Source organism: Temnothorax americanus, unplaced genomic scaffold (genome assembly GCF_048541705.1).
Source record: "Temnothorax americanus isolate GAGA-0224 unplaced genomic scaffold, ASM4854170v1 Scaffold9, whole genome shotgun sequence".
Lineage (NCBI taxonomy): Eukaryota > Metazoa > Arthropoda > Insecta > Hymenoptera > Formicidae > Temnothorax > Temnothorax americanus.
Genome location: NW_027509812.1, coordinates 4,483,188 through 4,497,592, shown reverse-complemented (window position 1 = coordinate 4,497,592; position 14,405 = coordinate 4,483,188). Strand labels below are relative to the sequence as shown.

Sequence of the window (14,405 nt, the reverse complement as noted above, 5' to 3'; positions counted from 1 at the left end):
TGTAAGCTTGTTATACGTACACAATTGTTGCCATTCTTACATGCTATTTCAAATCAAATTATAGTATATTGATTATCCAATATTATCAAACGGTAAGACTTTCTGCAATGATCATCGTACACAGAATGTTAAGAAAAAGTTTAACGTTAGAAATTTTTCAACCGGTGTGTCATTCTATATACAATGAGGATGTAAAACGGTGTACGAGAACAGAACAGGAAAACATTAGAATCACCTTTTACAAACAGTAAAAGAATACGCTTTTATGTACGCATAGTTGCAAATCGTCTTACTGTTCTTTATTAAAAAAAAAAAAAATTGCACAAAAAACAACTATTTCGCATTAATTTTTCTGTCTTTTACAAAATGCCACGAAAGCTATGAAAATGCAAAAAGGTGAAAACATGAAGAATCTTGGTGCCTTTAGGGCTCGTCGACAAGAGGTAAAAACGCGCGAGCAGTTTTTTATTCTCCGAGGCGTGGTCGCCGTGATTGCGCGTTCATTTGTCAGAACATAAACGGTAAACCGGGTTAGCAGCCGTTCTTTTGATTGGAGCTTCGCGTTTTTCACGTTATAAGTATATAAGTTGTCGCATCCCTCCGACAAAATTAACTATAGTCGCAGTTTTATCAAATACGCGAACAATTACAAACACATAATATGCTTATCGAGACACGGTGGAGATAAAAACTTGAAAATTTATTATATTTTGACCATTTTCCCAAAAAATCGCTCTGTAGCAGTTTGAAGGCGATGCTGCTGATTACGAATATCGCAGTTAAAGATTTTACGATTCGTAGTTCACGCTTGTCGCGTGGGGTCTCCACTCTCCACCGTGTCTCCTGTCGACCCTTAAATATGAAAATGATTTGTTTCGATTACTCCGTAGCATATAAAATATGAGATAGAGCGATAAAAAAGACCCGTCGACGACACTACCGAAATATAATTTATTTTATCGCGCGGAATATAAGTTTCGATCAAAGATAACGATAACGATTATGACGAGGTAAAAACTAAGAAAAAAATACTATTAATAGTAACGATAATAACGGAGGTAATTACTATTACGCGGGGATCCATTACGAACTCTTAAGATCAGCGGATCGCGTGCGTCCCGGCGCTATCTGATCGTTACAAATACAAATAACGGCGCGTAATAGGTATCGCGTGTGCACATTGATAACGTTCCTATATAAACGAGTACTTGTTAGTACAGCCGAGCGAGCTGTAATACGACAAGTGAGGAAAAATTCGCGAGCTATCTTCTATTCTCTCTGCTTTCACTCCGTCTGGACTGTGAAACAAATTTGAAAGGAAGAAATCAATGATGATTATACGAAAAGAGCAGTGTTTTACACGTTCGTCATCTATGAAAGATCTAACGTGCGATAAAAACAATTAAATTACCGATTATTATTTCGTCAATCATATTCGGGGAAATAAAAAGGTATAACCTATATCTGGTTATACTAGCGTGGCTAAAGTATTAACGAACAATTTTTGTCAAGATTTTCTGTCGAAAAAATGCTGAAAAACTGCCGATGATTGCTAATATGTCATCTACGGTTGTTTCCATGGCTGTTACTCGATACGCGATCGACGAACGATCGATATATTCGTAGATTTTTTATTCGTGCTCTGTCTTAAACGAACACAAGGATGACGAATAATAAAATAAATAATTCGCGAAAATTTCCGTTTGTATTCCATTTTATTCCGTATAATGTGTGTTCGCGCATGGAATTTTAATAAGATTACGTTACGTAAAATATTTGACACTCTACGGGCAATTAAATGGTCGTTTTACGTATATACGAACGGTGCAATATAGATAACGAATTCTAGTTTGGCTTTGACTAGAATAAGCCGCGCTCGCGTAATACATCAAATTCATCGGAATCACATCGCTATCGGAATCGAAAATGTCGACGAGATTATATAGATCTTTATCGAAAAGATACGTCACATCTGTAACATCGCGCCATGGAAAAAGAGAGAAAGAAGGTAAAACGTGATGATCCTCAAATGGGTTTCTGCGGGCTACATGGATTCGTCGTAATAGATATCTCGTAAATAAAGTTCTCGAACGGGGCACTATTAGACGTATATAGCACGTAATCGTGGCGCGATCGGAACCAGGTCTCATTATACGCGCGGGCATTGAGTCGGGCTACTTAAGTGAGAGAGGGAAGGAGAGGATAGATGTTGGTGTGGCGATGGTGGTGGTGGTGGTGGTGCGATCATTGGCCGGGGGGGGGGGGGGGGGGAAGGGGGGGAAGGCGAACGGAGAGGATCGAAAGGTATACGTTTACGACATACGTTGCTACAGCCCGTGCCGAGGAGGATGAATCCTAAGCAATTTCTCGCTGGTCGGAGCTCTTTGATGCTTTGAACTCTCACCGCGCTGACCGATCCTCGCGCTGTAATCACGCGGAGCTTTGCCACGCCCCGAAAAACACCTCGTACCCCGTGTTTCTCTCTCTCCTTCTCTCCCTCGCTCCCCTCGACCCCTCAACTCTCTCGCGCCCGCGCTCACGCGCTACCACCTTGCCCCTCTCTTTTCGCCGTTTCTCCTGCACCGCACCGCACCAACTCTGCCTACCACCGCCGTCACCTTGACTCATCCCTCTCCCACCTTGCCCCTTGCGTCCGCTCACTGGCGTCCACGCTCTCTTATACGGACTCGTATAATCTTGGCCGAAGAATCTGATTATTCTAAACTCTCGATCGGCAGGATTTATCCCGTCGATCCTATCGCGATGTTGCGAGAAACGTGCCGCTGCCTCTCGCGGATACGGATATTATCGTCGTTCCTATCGCGTCGAACAAAATTGTCAGTTTTGCACGATGCTTTACGAATTTTCGACACATTTTTAGATGTCATCAGTATCGTCAATCAAATATATCGCGGCAAATAATGCGCGAACGTGAAAGTGAAAACCACGAAATAACATTGTAGGAGATAATTTTGGGCATGTATATAGAAGATTCAATCAAAGGTAATTGTGTCATTGGTGTAAATGTGACAACGCGATATTTTTCAGTGATAAGTATAACTCATATACCCCGTTACGCTTCCTTCAAATTTTCCGATATCTATTCAACGAGTAATGATTAATGTTTTAACAGAATAATTATAGCTTATTCTTACACCCGATCGTTGAAGAATATTTCAAAAAAATGTTACAAATGTAGCTCAGATTAATTTTAATTTAATTATTATATTGATATATAGAGAGAGACACACATCTTCGTACATCAATCGTGCAATACATCGATAACATCTGTGCGGTCGCGCCCGTATAGCTATATCGCGACGAGACATCAATATAATAATTATTGTGGTTCGCTATGTTTATTGAAAGATAGCTAGCAAAGATGCAATGATGTAATTGATGTACCGAATATTAAAATTATTGATCCTTGTAACAGATTTATCAAAACTATTTAAGCTATATAAATAAAGCTTAAACCTTAAACAGCAAAGTATTTATACAGAAAAGTTTATTTATTGATAATAATATTATGTACGCGTATCTCTAACACGTTATCTAATTTTAAATCGTTTCATCGTAATTGTAAAAATATCAACACAATAGAAATATATCGCTACTATTATTACGACATATCAGATGCCTTGGCGTTGATATCCGTACGATATATCAATTTGTTGATATACCGAGATTATGTCATCGATATGCATCGACTTAACCGCTAAGGGACGGCGAAAAAATCGCCTTACGAACAAGGGCACGTTACCGACAAACGCAGCGCTTCCCCTGCGCATCGAACTATATCCGGTGGTATCGAGAGAGAAAGAGAGAGAGAGAGAGAGAGAGAGAGAGAGAGAGAGAGAGAGAGAGAGAGAGAGAGAGAGAGAGAGAGAGAGAGAGAGAGGTCTCACCATTACACCCTATTACGTACGCCACTGATCGTGCCACGGGATCGTTGATCCACCACTCCTCTTCTTCGCACTCGTCCCCAATGATCGGAGTTGCCTCGCAGTTGCGCGGCGGTTGCTAAGAAGAGGAGCCAGGAGAAGAGGAGGAGAGAGAGAGAAAAGAGCCCCTTGGAGAGAAACCGCGGTATTCTGGCCCCGGCCAGGCATGAGAGGTTGCGCTCTCTCTTCAAACCGCACTATAATACATCGGAAGAATGGCGAGCGCGAGCGAGAGAAACTCGTGCAACAGACAGAGATTTCTAACGTCTCGTCTCATCTCGTCTCGCTCCGTCATACGCGGCGGCGGCGGCGGCGGCGGCAGCGGCAGCGGCCCGCTCGTTTCACGCCTTTGCCTTCGCCTTCGCCGTCTTTCCCCGTTCCTCGAGCGCGATGCCCGAGGTGGATGTTGCCGAAGGTGGTATTAATTGGCGAGGGGCTCGGTCGCTTATGATTAGCCCGCGCAGCCGCCGTCGATCTTCCCTCGGGAACCGACTTTGTCTACTTACGTTCATACGTGCGTACGGAACGTACACATATATACACCGGTTATAACCACTTACTACCGTCGCGGAAATATCGCGCACCGCGCGGCTGAGGTAGCGGCATTAGTGGTACATCAGCGATGTTCGAGACGATGTTGAGACTCGGTTTCGGGATATCATCTCGGGAGACATCGGCCGGTTTGGGATCGGACGCTAATACAGCTGGGCAGGTAGTACACATGCCAAGGCGAGATAATTACAGAGCGCGTCGCGGCCGCCAAGTCAAACAACCTAAAACATCAACCTGCTCCGGGCCATAGGCGCCCGAATCCGTGGACGGAATATTTTCCGTTTGGAGATATATGTTTACGTACGTATGATGAGAAAGAGAGAAAACGCGCATAGCTGTGCGCGCGCGCGCGCGCGTTAAAGTAAAAAGGCATTCGTAAAGCAGGTAACCGCGGAGTGCGGACTCTGCCGTTGGCGGGATAGCAGCCGGAGCCTTTCATTCCGAGTCCGAGATCCGAGGGCGAGCTAATCGATTTGAAATTGGGCCCGTGACGGTCTTCTTTGGCGTATACCTCGTGCTCGTTCAATTTATTTGGTGGCTCCGACCACCCCGGCGTAGCTGGGGCCTCCGTATTGTTCGTAACGGATACCGAACAACAGTGCCCCGTACTTTTTTTACACGGCATCGAAGACGAATCACCGCCGTCACGGTACTCGCGCGTACCGAAATATCTTTTGTCGCTCGCAAAATTGAAAACGTCCGTAAACTGACGTAAGCAACGTCGACCGCGCAACGCTCTTTTTCTCTTTCTCTCTTTCCGTCTCCCCTTTCTCTCGGCAAACTACATTTTACGAAATTAATCGCGGTTTGTCTTTTCTCTTTTTTTTTCTTCGCGTTCTGGAAGGAAGATATTTCTTTCGTCTCTTTCTACATTTATGAAAGTAATAAGAGAGAAAAAGACAGGAGGAGAAGAGAAGAAGAGAAGGAGGAGGAGGGAGAGGAGAGGCGAGGCGAGGGAGGGACGGAGGTCGTTCCTCGGGTCGACCACAATCGGCCAAATTAGTCGGGTTTCCACGGGGTGTGGCTTGGGTCAGTTACGCTTTAGGTGTCGGATGGGTTGGAGAAACAATTTGTTTGTTCTGTTAGCGGCGCGCCACGCTAATGACACGTTACGTCAGCAACGCGATCGAGAGGGACAAAGTACGGACCCGAGTATCCCGACTCCCACTCCCGAGTAATCCGAGTAGCCCTGAGAGTCGTTCTCGGGAACAAGACGTAATTGCGTTAATCTCGTGTTTTACGAGCGACCTGGTACGTATCATCGCCGAGGTATAGATATCGTATATACGCGATGTCTCGTGGACGGACGATGGAAAAGATGTGCGCGAGCGGCCTGAAATTCTCAGAGATATTTTAAGGATTCCGAGAGCGTCGTAAAACTCTTCGCTCCACCGCCGGCAAAAGATCGAACGTTGGCGAAGAAGAAGAAGAAGAAGAAGAAAGGCGCCCGCGAAAGTGATGGCCGGTCGTTAAAGATCGGCTCTCTCGCGCTCGGCGCGCAATATGCCGCTTCGCCCGGTTGCAAGAGTGGACGGAACGGACGGCTGTCTTACATTTATATCTTGTAATCGGGGTTTACACACGTGTCACCTCGTGTTCGCCACACGAGAATCCATATATAATATCAAATATCAAATATCAATGTCACATCGAAACTGCTGGCGTTGTCGTTCAATCATTATTTTTTGCGTGTAATGTAATCACGTCTCATTGTCACTCCGTTACAATTCCTCAGCGTAATATGTGACGGCACAGCATATCGCTCTAAAAAATGAAGAGTAGTGGAGCGGAGGCTCCCATAAAATTTGCTTCGTTTCACATATAAAACTGTCTATCGATCGTCTATACGTAAGCAAGCCGAAAACTGACGTGACATCGATAATCGATATCAGCGGGTAACGCGAATCGATCTTGGACACGTGTTCGCCACGATCGGACATTCGAATCTCTCCATAGGCATAGGCGGGAAATGAGAAACGACCGCGTATTTCGCTGCCTAACGTAAAGCGGTAAACGTTACGTCGCACCTGCGTATTTTCCACGGTGGGATGTCCCGTCCCCGCGTCGCAAAAGTTTTTAGCCGTCCAAGTGATCCGCGAGTTCGTACCACGCGTACGCGAAATTCCGTACGCGGTAACTTTATTTATACAGGGAATACGCGGCGCGCGTTCGCGTATTCACCGAACGCTAACGATAAATAGAAGCGTAGTCCGAATGCCAGAAGAAGAGGCGGTAACCTACCATTATCGTGTGCTCCGACGTCCTCGCGTCGTCGTAGCGTTTAGTCACGCGACGAACCTTCGCTCCCTTGCAGCCCCTCGGAGGGGCGAAGCGGGCGGGGGGAGGGCGCGGGGAAAAAGCGAAAACGACGTACGAAAGTAATAACGCGCGCCAATTAGTTACGAGAGAAGTAGACAAAAACGCGACGTTCGTTTCGTCGCTCGTTCAATTCGTTCCTCCCTCGCTCGCTCGCTCGCTCAGCCGAGTGATATACTCGGCGGATGTTGATACGTTTCACTTTTCGAGAGCGACGCGATTGATTTCCAGCGAAATTAGCAAAGACCAAGGGCGAGATCGAAGTGGACGAGAGCTCGGTGGAGAGAGAGAGAGAGAGAGACAGAACGAAAAGAGTGAATAGGAAGAAGCTGGTGAAGGGAGAAGGGAGAGAGGAGGGAGGAAGAGAAAGAGAGAGAGAGAGAGAGAGGGGAAGGTGGAAAAAGACGGAGCTAACTCGTAGGTTCGGGGCGGAGCACGTCCCTCGCCGGAGCACAAAGCGGCCTGAGGTATAAATTGGTTTGTTTGCCGCGGAGATGAAAGGGGCCGCTAAATGCTATCTTTAAGGTGTCGGATCAACGCAAATGTGGCTGAGTTACTCGTAATTATAGGATACTCGGAGCTCGGACCTACGCTCGGAGCTCGTCCGTTCGCTCTCCGTCGCTCGCTCGGCCGCCCGCCTGCCTGTCCGCCCGCTTCCCCTCATCCCCCGCCCGTTCACCCTGGGTTCGCTAGCTCGCCTGGCCTGTCTGGTCTTTTCCCCAGGCTGCCTCGTTGCCGCGGCTCGCACTGGCGCGCTTCTCGGTGGACCGCTCCGATTCACTCTCCGCGCTCCGCTCGCAAACCACTCGCGCCGCGCCGCGCCGCGCCGCTTTCGATTCACACGATCCGAACCGCGATTAGAGACCAATTAGAACGAATCTTCGGCTGCTCGTGTTCGATCAGGAACGCGTATTTGCCATATAACGCCTGAGCGGCACGTACACATTTCTCGCCTCCCGTACTACACGGTACACGTTTAACTTTTTAACTTTGTATTTGTAATTCGTAATGCATCGTAATGCAAATATATATACGAATACGATGTTACAGAAATTCTTTTTTTACTTCGAATAGGAACGAGGGGAGGCGGGGGGGGGAGAGAGAGAGAGAGAGAGAGAGAAAAGAATAAAAGAGGATGTTAGTTTAAAAGAAAAGCTCGTCAAGTTTTACGGTCAGAGTCATCTCAAGAGGACGGTCAAATTATTTTCTCTCTCGCGCGCGTCGTCTCTTGAAATTTAAATAAACTTCCCTTCTACACCGTACTATTATCTCGGAATCATCAGGGAAACGATAAATTTCGAATTGTCCGAGCAGAATATGGCTCACGTAAAACCTCGAGTGGTAACTCTTTCGCGCTCTAGTTAAGTATTAGCCAATGAGAAAAGGATCGTTTGCCCCGGTAGCGCGACATCGTTTCTTTGGAGAAAATATCGCGTTTCTCGAGGCCTCTCGAAGCAAGTTGTCTTTTTTTCTCTCGACGCTCGACGCTCGACGCTCACGCGTTACATTATCGTTATTTCCGCGAAAATAAGAGTAGGTAACGCGGAGAGAACCCTACGCCATTGACGCTGCTCTTTATCTCACCGTTTCCGACGAGAGGCTTCTCTCCACGGAGAATCTCGAAGGAGACGAGCGCGTACCATGGGGCTGCGAGGAGAGAAGCGCGGCCGACATATTATGGTACAAAATAATAATTCATAAATTATACGCGCCACGTCCGTTTAGCGCGGTGGCTCTCCGCGGCTTAAGTATATACAGCTCACTGCACGCGAACGAGACGGGGACGAGACCGGGCGAGACGGGACGGGACGAGACGGGACGGAACCGAAGGCCGGGAAATAGGCGCAAAAACTAATCTCTTCGTTCGAGCGGTAGATAGCGGTCAATCGGAGCTGCGAATCAATTGTATCGGAGGATAATCGGAGCGACGCATCGACGCGCGAGCACGGCGGCTTTCATCCCGCGTAACGCCGTAACCGGTAGCGTGCCCGTTGCCCGTGTGTAATTTGCATTAATTATCTTCAAACCTATCCGCGCGCCGTTTGCCGTGAGCGCACGATGAGGCTCGGAGATACGGAAAACGATGTATCGCGTATGCAAATAAAGAGCAGGAGGGGAGATGAAACACGAGTCGAAATGCGAGATGAGTTTCGAGCGAAAAGTGAAAACGGAACAGCGAGATCGACGACAAAATGGAAACGGTACTCATTACTGATGGTAGTTCGTGATATATTTACTAAAGCGTCACCGTAATTATCCGACTAATTTAACGATCGAAAGAATTATTATATTCGATTTGCTCGATCCAAATATTTGGATATTGGATAATCCAAATCTCGACGTCTAAAGAGTCGAATTCGATTGTAAATGCGTAATCTGGATATGAAATTTCACAAACCTGCAACGTTTTAACATTTAGTATATACGTATATCGTTACGCACAGTGCACAGGCACAAAGCGCAAAATAATTATCAATTATTTTAAATATTGTCTAAGAACAAATATTCAACTTTTAGCGATTTTCCATTATAGGAAAGTGAGTCGTTTTAGGTCTTTTTTTCGATCTAACGTGGATTCGGTGCTGCGAGCACCGCGAAACCGCGTGTATTTTACCTCTTTCGCGTTACCGCTCGTTACCGCTCCGCGTTCTTACGTATACATATATAAAACGCGTTAAACTACGTGTCCGTCTGGACACACGTTAAGGACGTAACGCGTATCGATTATCGTTCCAACGTATAGGTATACGTACACGTTACACGTAATATATGTTTCTCGTCCCGGATCGTCCATGTTGCTTCGAATGTTACGTATATCGGGCGCGTTTACGTGCGCTGCGGCAAACGGCAAGAAGAAGAAGAAGAGGAAAAAAGAGAGAAAAGATTAACTCACCCATGCTGTTGGTTGTAGGTTGTAGTCGCGTCGAGTCGAGTTAGGTCGTGAGTAAGACGGCGCGGCGCACGGCGGGACGGGACGAGGCGAGGCGAGGCGAGGCGAGGCGACTCATCACGCTTGTTTTCCGCCTGCCCGCGATTAGCGAGAGTCATCCTGGGAGGCCCGTTCGTCTTTCGCACCTTTCGTATCCTCTCGAAACGGTTTCTTCGCGCCTCTGCGCCAGCGAATAAGGTGAAAGGGGTGGGAAAGCGAACAACTTAGCGAACTCGTCGAACGAGAGACGGAAAACTTCGGAGCGAGCGACCGGAGCGACCGACAACGGTGACAACGAAGGCTGGAAAAACCTTTCGGTAAGTTCCGGTTCCGGCGCCCGACGCGCCACCGCACCCCGCACCCCGCCCGTCCTCGTCGACGTTCTCGTTTAATTTTCGTCTCCTTTAAATAACGGTTCGTATTTCGTACACATAGATATATATATATATTCCATTTTCTGAAACACAGCCGCACTTTATACCCGGTTCAATTGCGACTTATCAAATGTAAATTGAGTGTGCAACGCTATTCGGTGTTAAAAACTGTAATCTGTTAAGTAACGAGCGACTTGAAGTTATCGAGGAGAAAGTCGATAATCTTCGTGCTTGATCGTCGCATCTCCGCGTATATTCGGAAGCTTGAAAGTGGCGCGACAAGTGGCGACAATAAGCGACAAGTGACGCTGACGCGTGGCCCGCGCCCCGCGCGGGGACTAAAGGAGTTGGGAGCGTTGGGACTGAGGAGCGACGCCGGCGCCGCGACGTCGCGACGGTGGGAAAACTGAAAAGTGTTGGTGTCGCTTCGCGACGCGAGTCGCGCTTCGCGCTCTCGCGGTCTCGCGGTCGCGCGTTGAGGCTTTGCGCGTTTATTTAGATATTTCCAAGGGTAAATTGAAATAAAGTCGAGTAACGCAGGAATACAGTACTTAATCGTACAGTACTCATTCGAGAATGGAGATACGTGTATCCGTACGTATCGGTCGGTGGCGTCGTCGGTGCAGTTCTCGACGCTCGATGCTCCGAGCCCCGAGCTCCGATAAGACATAACCAAAGTGGATACGTTGCGGTAACCCCGCGGTGTCACCGCGTGTATTAACCTATGTATGCTCGTTCAAGGTGAGCGCGGACTGAGTGGTGAGTTCTCGACAATGGATAAATTATACATTAAACGAATTTGAGAGCACTCGTATAATATTTCATTCTTAATGCATTTTACAATTAGTGTTAAACACAGATAAGTGGCGCGGCGCATATGTATATATATATATATTATGTATTAAAATAAGTTACCTGTGACTACACATTCCTTACCTCCCAATTTCTTACAAGTTGACAAATTTGCTCTTTCAGGCCCGAAGCCGACAATGCCAACATTATTGGCCGACTGATTACACATATATATGCACATGTGAACGTACGTCGTACGTCCTGCGTCCACCGTTCGATTCGTCGTGCACGTGCGTTAATTGGCTGTCTCCCGGCCAACTAATAACGCTTCTCAAGGAAAAAGAATGATTCGTCGTGCCTTGAGAAATTTTTTGACACGCGTAATATCGGCGTAATAACGGCGTTCCGCGTTCGTAATTAGAATAGCGCGTTACTTTCCATTCTTGATTGAAAGTGTAATTAATTTACGTATTAATATTCATGGACCGCGCGTACATGCTTCGTACGTACGGTATCTTTGTTTTACGTGTATCGCTCAATCTTTATTTGATTCTGGTTAAGCACGCCGTTAATTACAACTGCTTAATATAATGAGCAAACTGCGATAAAATTAAATGACAGGCAGAAGCGAAATAATTAGCGGTGAACGGTTGAACACACGTATACGGGGTAACGCGCGCGACACGGAAACGCGTGCGCGCGAGATTTTCCTGTACGTACGTCGCCTTTTGTTGCGCACGTCCGCGATTCATAAATTATGAGCACGTATTTAAAATTTATTTAGATAAATAACTGTTACACATTTTCTAGATTCTTAACTTTGACGTTCGTTGAAAGCGGTTAATCGGTTCTTAAATCTTTCAAGTTCCCCTCACGCGCGATACATATATTTTTGGCATTTTGATTATTTTGAATAGAGAGTTTGCTTCAAGCTAGAAATGTGTTGTCTACGTAATATGTGATTTCTAAAATTGTTTACAAATTTTTATTTCTTTGAGTAATCATTGAGGTCATTGAAATTATTTTAAATAAGTTTCAAACTAAATATAATTATAATTATTACGTATAGATTAGAATTTGCTTTTAATATCCGCGTTAAATTAATAATTTTAAATTAATAATTATATTGCACGAAAATAATTTGTAACGGTAAATATGTAACGCAAAAATAGATTACACATACGTATATTTCATGCTCATTTAATATAGCCCGCGCACAGAGCGATTTGAATTTTATCACTCTCTTTATTACTCTCTTGATTAATTCAATAATTATAGATCAGCGATAAGTGAACGGTGAATATAGACGTATGGATAAATTATGGAAAATGAATTTGAAGATTACTCCAACATTGTGTTGTCAGCTCTTATACGGACTGACGACAAGAATAAATAAGAATGAGTCGATTCGTACGCGAAGCACTCGATAACAGTCGTGTTCGCGAAACAACGATCGCGATGGACGTTGCTTAGGAGATACGTCCTTTCTCCATTTCTGACTTCGAAGAACGAACGAAAGAAAAAATTATTGCGTTGTTCCTTGCGATAATTCATTCGCACGTTTCTCATTTCGGAAGATTCTCTCGCGCCACGAATTTATTTCTACATTTCTTTCATTTCGTATATCGACACCCGTAGTTGCATTCACACATTTATCTTTTAACTCTTTGTTACGTGATATTTAATTTCAACGTGATTTATCGTAGAAAAAGATTTATGTGAAAAATGAGAGACACGACGAATATCTGCAAATTTTTATTTGAAACGAAACGAGTGTATAATTCCAATTATATAATATAGGTATATAATTGTAATACAACGTGATGCATGTATTCTTTTAAATGAGATGATGAAATAAATGACACTGTCTCGAGAGTATATCGAATACCGATAGTAAGGCATGATTTTAATTGTTTATTATGTTTGTTATTATGTAAACGGTTATGATAGTACAATCAATTATGTTTCCAGCGCCAACGGTCGGCTGTGCATGGGGTTACGATACACCGGCGGCGGAGCGGCGAAAGAACGCGTAAGTCGTAAGTCACTTTATTTTCACTTGTTTTTACTTCCCGCATTACGTCTGTTGTTTAAAGTTAAACAAGTTCTATTTTTACGGACATAAGAATTGCGCGCTCGATACGCGCAATATATTGACAAAACTCGATAACTATAATGGTATATAATCTACGTTTCGTTATAATTTCAACCTCGTCGGTCTCGAGAAAGAAAAATATGCTTTTTAGTAGAATGCAAAAAGCACTCGAGTTGTTACGCGTTGACTATCGACCGATAGTAATCGCAAATTGATATTACATCGATCAATACCGCGTGATTAAATAACTGTTATTTGTAACGCGCTTTTATGCAATTACCATACTTAGATGGTTGAATATAATTTGAAATCATAATTTAAATGAACAGAAATTGAGAAATAAAAAGTGGTAAAACATTTAGTTGTACCTACATGTGTATGTACATGTATATAATTATTATTATTATTGATCAAATTTAATGTAAATTGAGTAAAAAATCTATTCTTCGTCGTCGTTATTTACAATTATATTATATACGATTTGACATACCTATGTATAGATACGCGAATTTTATTGCAAATTATAGTTTATCTAAAATGGAGTTTACGTGCAACGAGACGGGCGACGTGCCCATAAATATACGGCTTGTAATTAAGGAGTTAAGAAGAAAGACTAATCAAGTTGTGAAATAGGAACTTTCCAGCGAAGTAAAGACCATTCTACCCATCAAAATTAAAGTCACATCGCACGGAAAGTTTTACGTAATGAGAAACTTACGTACTGTGTGACATGAAGCGATATCGATACGTCAGAAAAGCGTAATTCAGTAAAAGGATATCTTTACGCAAGCATAATTGCTTTTTTCCATAGAAACTTGGATATCGAGATCATAAGAAATTCTATTTTATATATTCGAATATGTAACTATAATATATATATATATATATATAATAATATTGAATAAATAACGAATAAAATATCTGGGTCAGAGAGTTTTGTTTTATATTTATAATAATATATTACGAAAAATCAGCATCGGAATAATTGATAAATATCAGTTCTCAATCGTAACTTATTATACCTGAATCGTTAGAAAATCCATAGAAATATAATTTATGTGAAAAAGGCAATAATTATATATATGTGCATTGTACATACACATGTACAACTAAATGTTTTACCACTTTATATATATATATATTTCTCAATTTCTGTACATTTAAATTATGATTTCAAATTGTGTATGCAACCATCTATGGTAATTGAATATAAAAGCGTGTTACGAATAATAGTTATTTAATCACGCGGTATTGATTGCTGTCAGTAATATTGCGCGTATCAAGTGCACAATTCTTATGTCCATAAAAATAGAACTTGTTTAATTTTCACGGATACGATTTTGACTTAAAGTATAATATTTACATTTTTCGCGGCACATATAAGATAAAAAATATATAAAATT

General features: G+C 43.7%; 1 protein-coding gene and 1 long non-coding RNA gene across 11 annotated transcripts in view; both read left to right on the top strand.

Moving 5' to 3' along the window:
* Positions 1 to 5,140: 5,140 nt before the first annotated feature.
* The window catches only part of Dad1 (dolichyl-diphosphooligosaccharide--protein glycosyltransferase subunit), a 183,369-nt gene continuing 174,104 nt past the window's right edge, over positions 5,141 to 14,405 (top strand). The window contains exon 1 of the mRNA XM_077424832.1: positions 5,141 to 5,144. The gene's annotated coding sequence lies outside the window, so the exon portion shown is untranslated. The remainder of the gene's footprint in view (positions 5,145 to 14,405) is intronic.
* LOC143907823 (uncharacterized) overlaps positions 9,804 to 14,405 on the top strand; it is a 42,301-nt gene continuing 37,699 nt past the window's right edge. For 2 of the 10 annotated variants that reach the window (XR_013259984.1, XR_013259983.1), the window contains exons 1-2: positions 9,804 to 10,058; positions 12,879 to 12,939. This is a non-coding gene — a long non-coding RNA (uncharacterized LOC143907823). Of the gene's footprint in view, positions 10,059 to 10,540; positions 10,875 to 12,096; positions 12,801 to 12,878; positions 12,947 to 14,405 lie in introns of those variants that run through there. The other 8 variants (XR_013259982.1, XR_013259981.1, XR_013259979.1 and 5 more) reach the window with 8 other exon arrangements.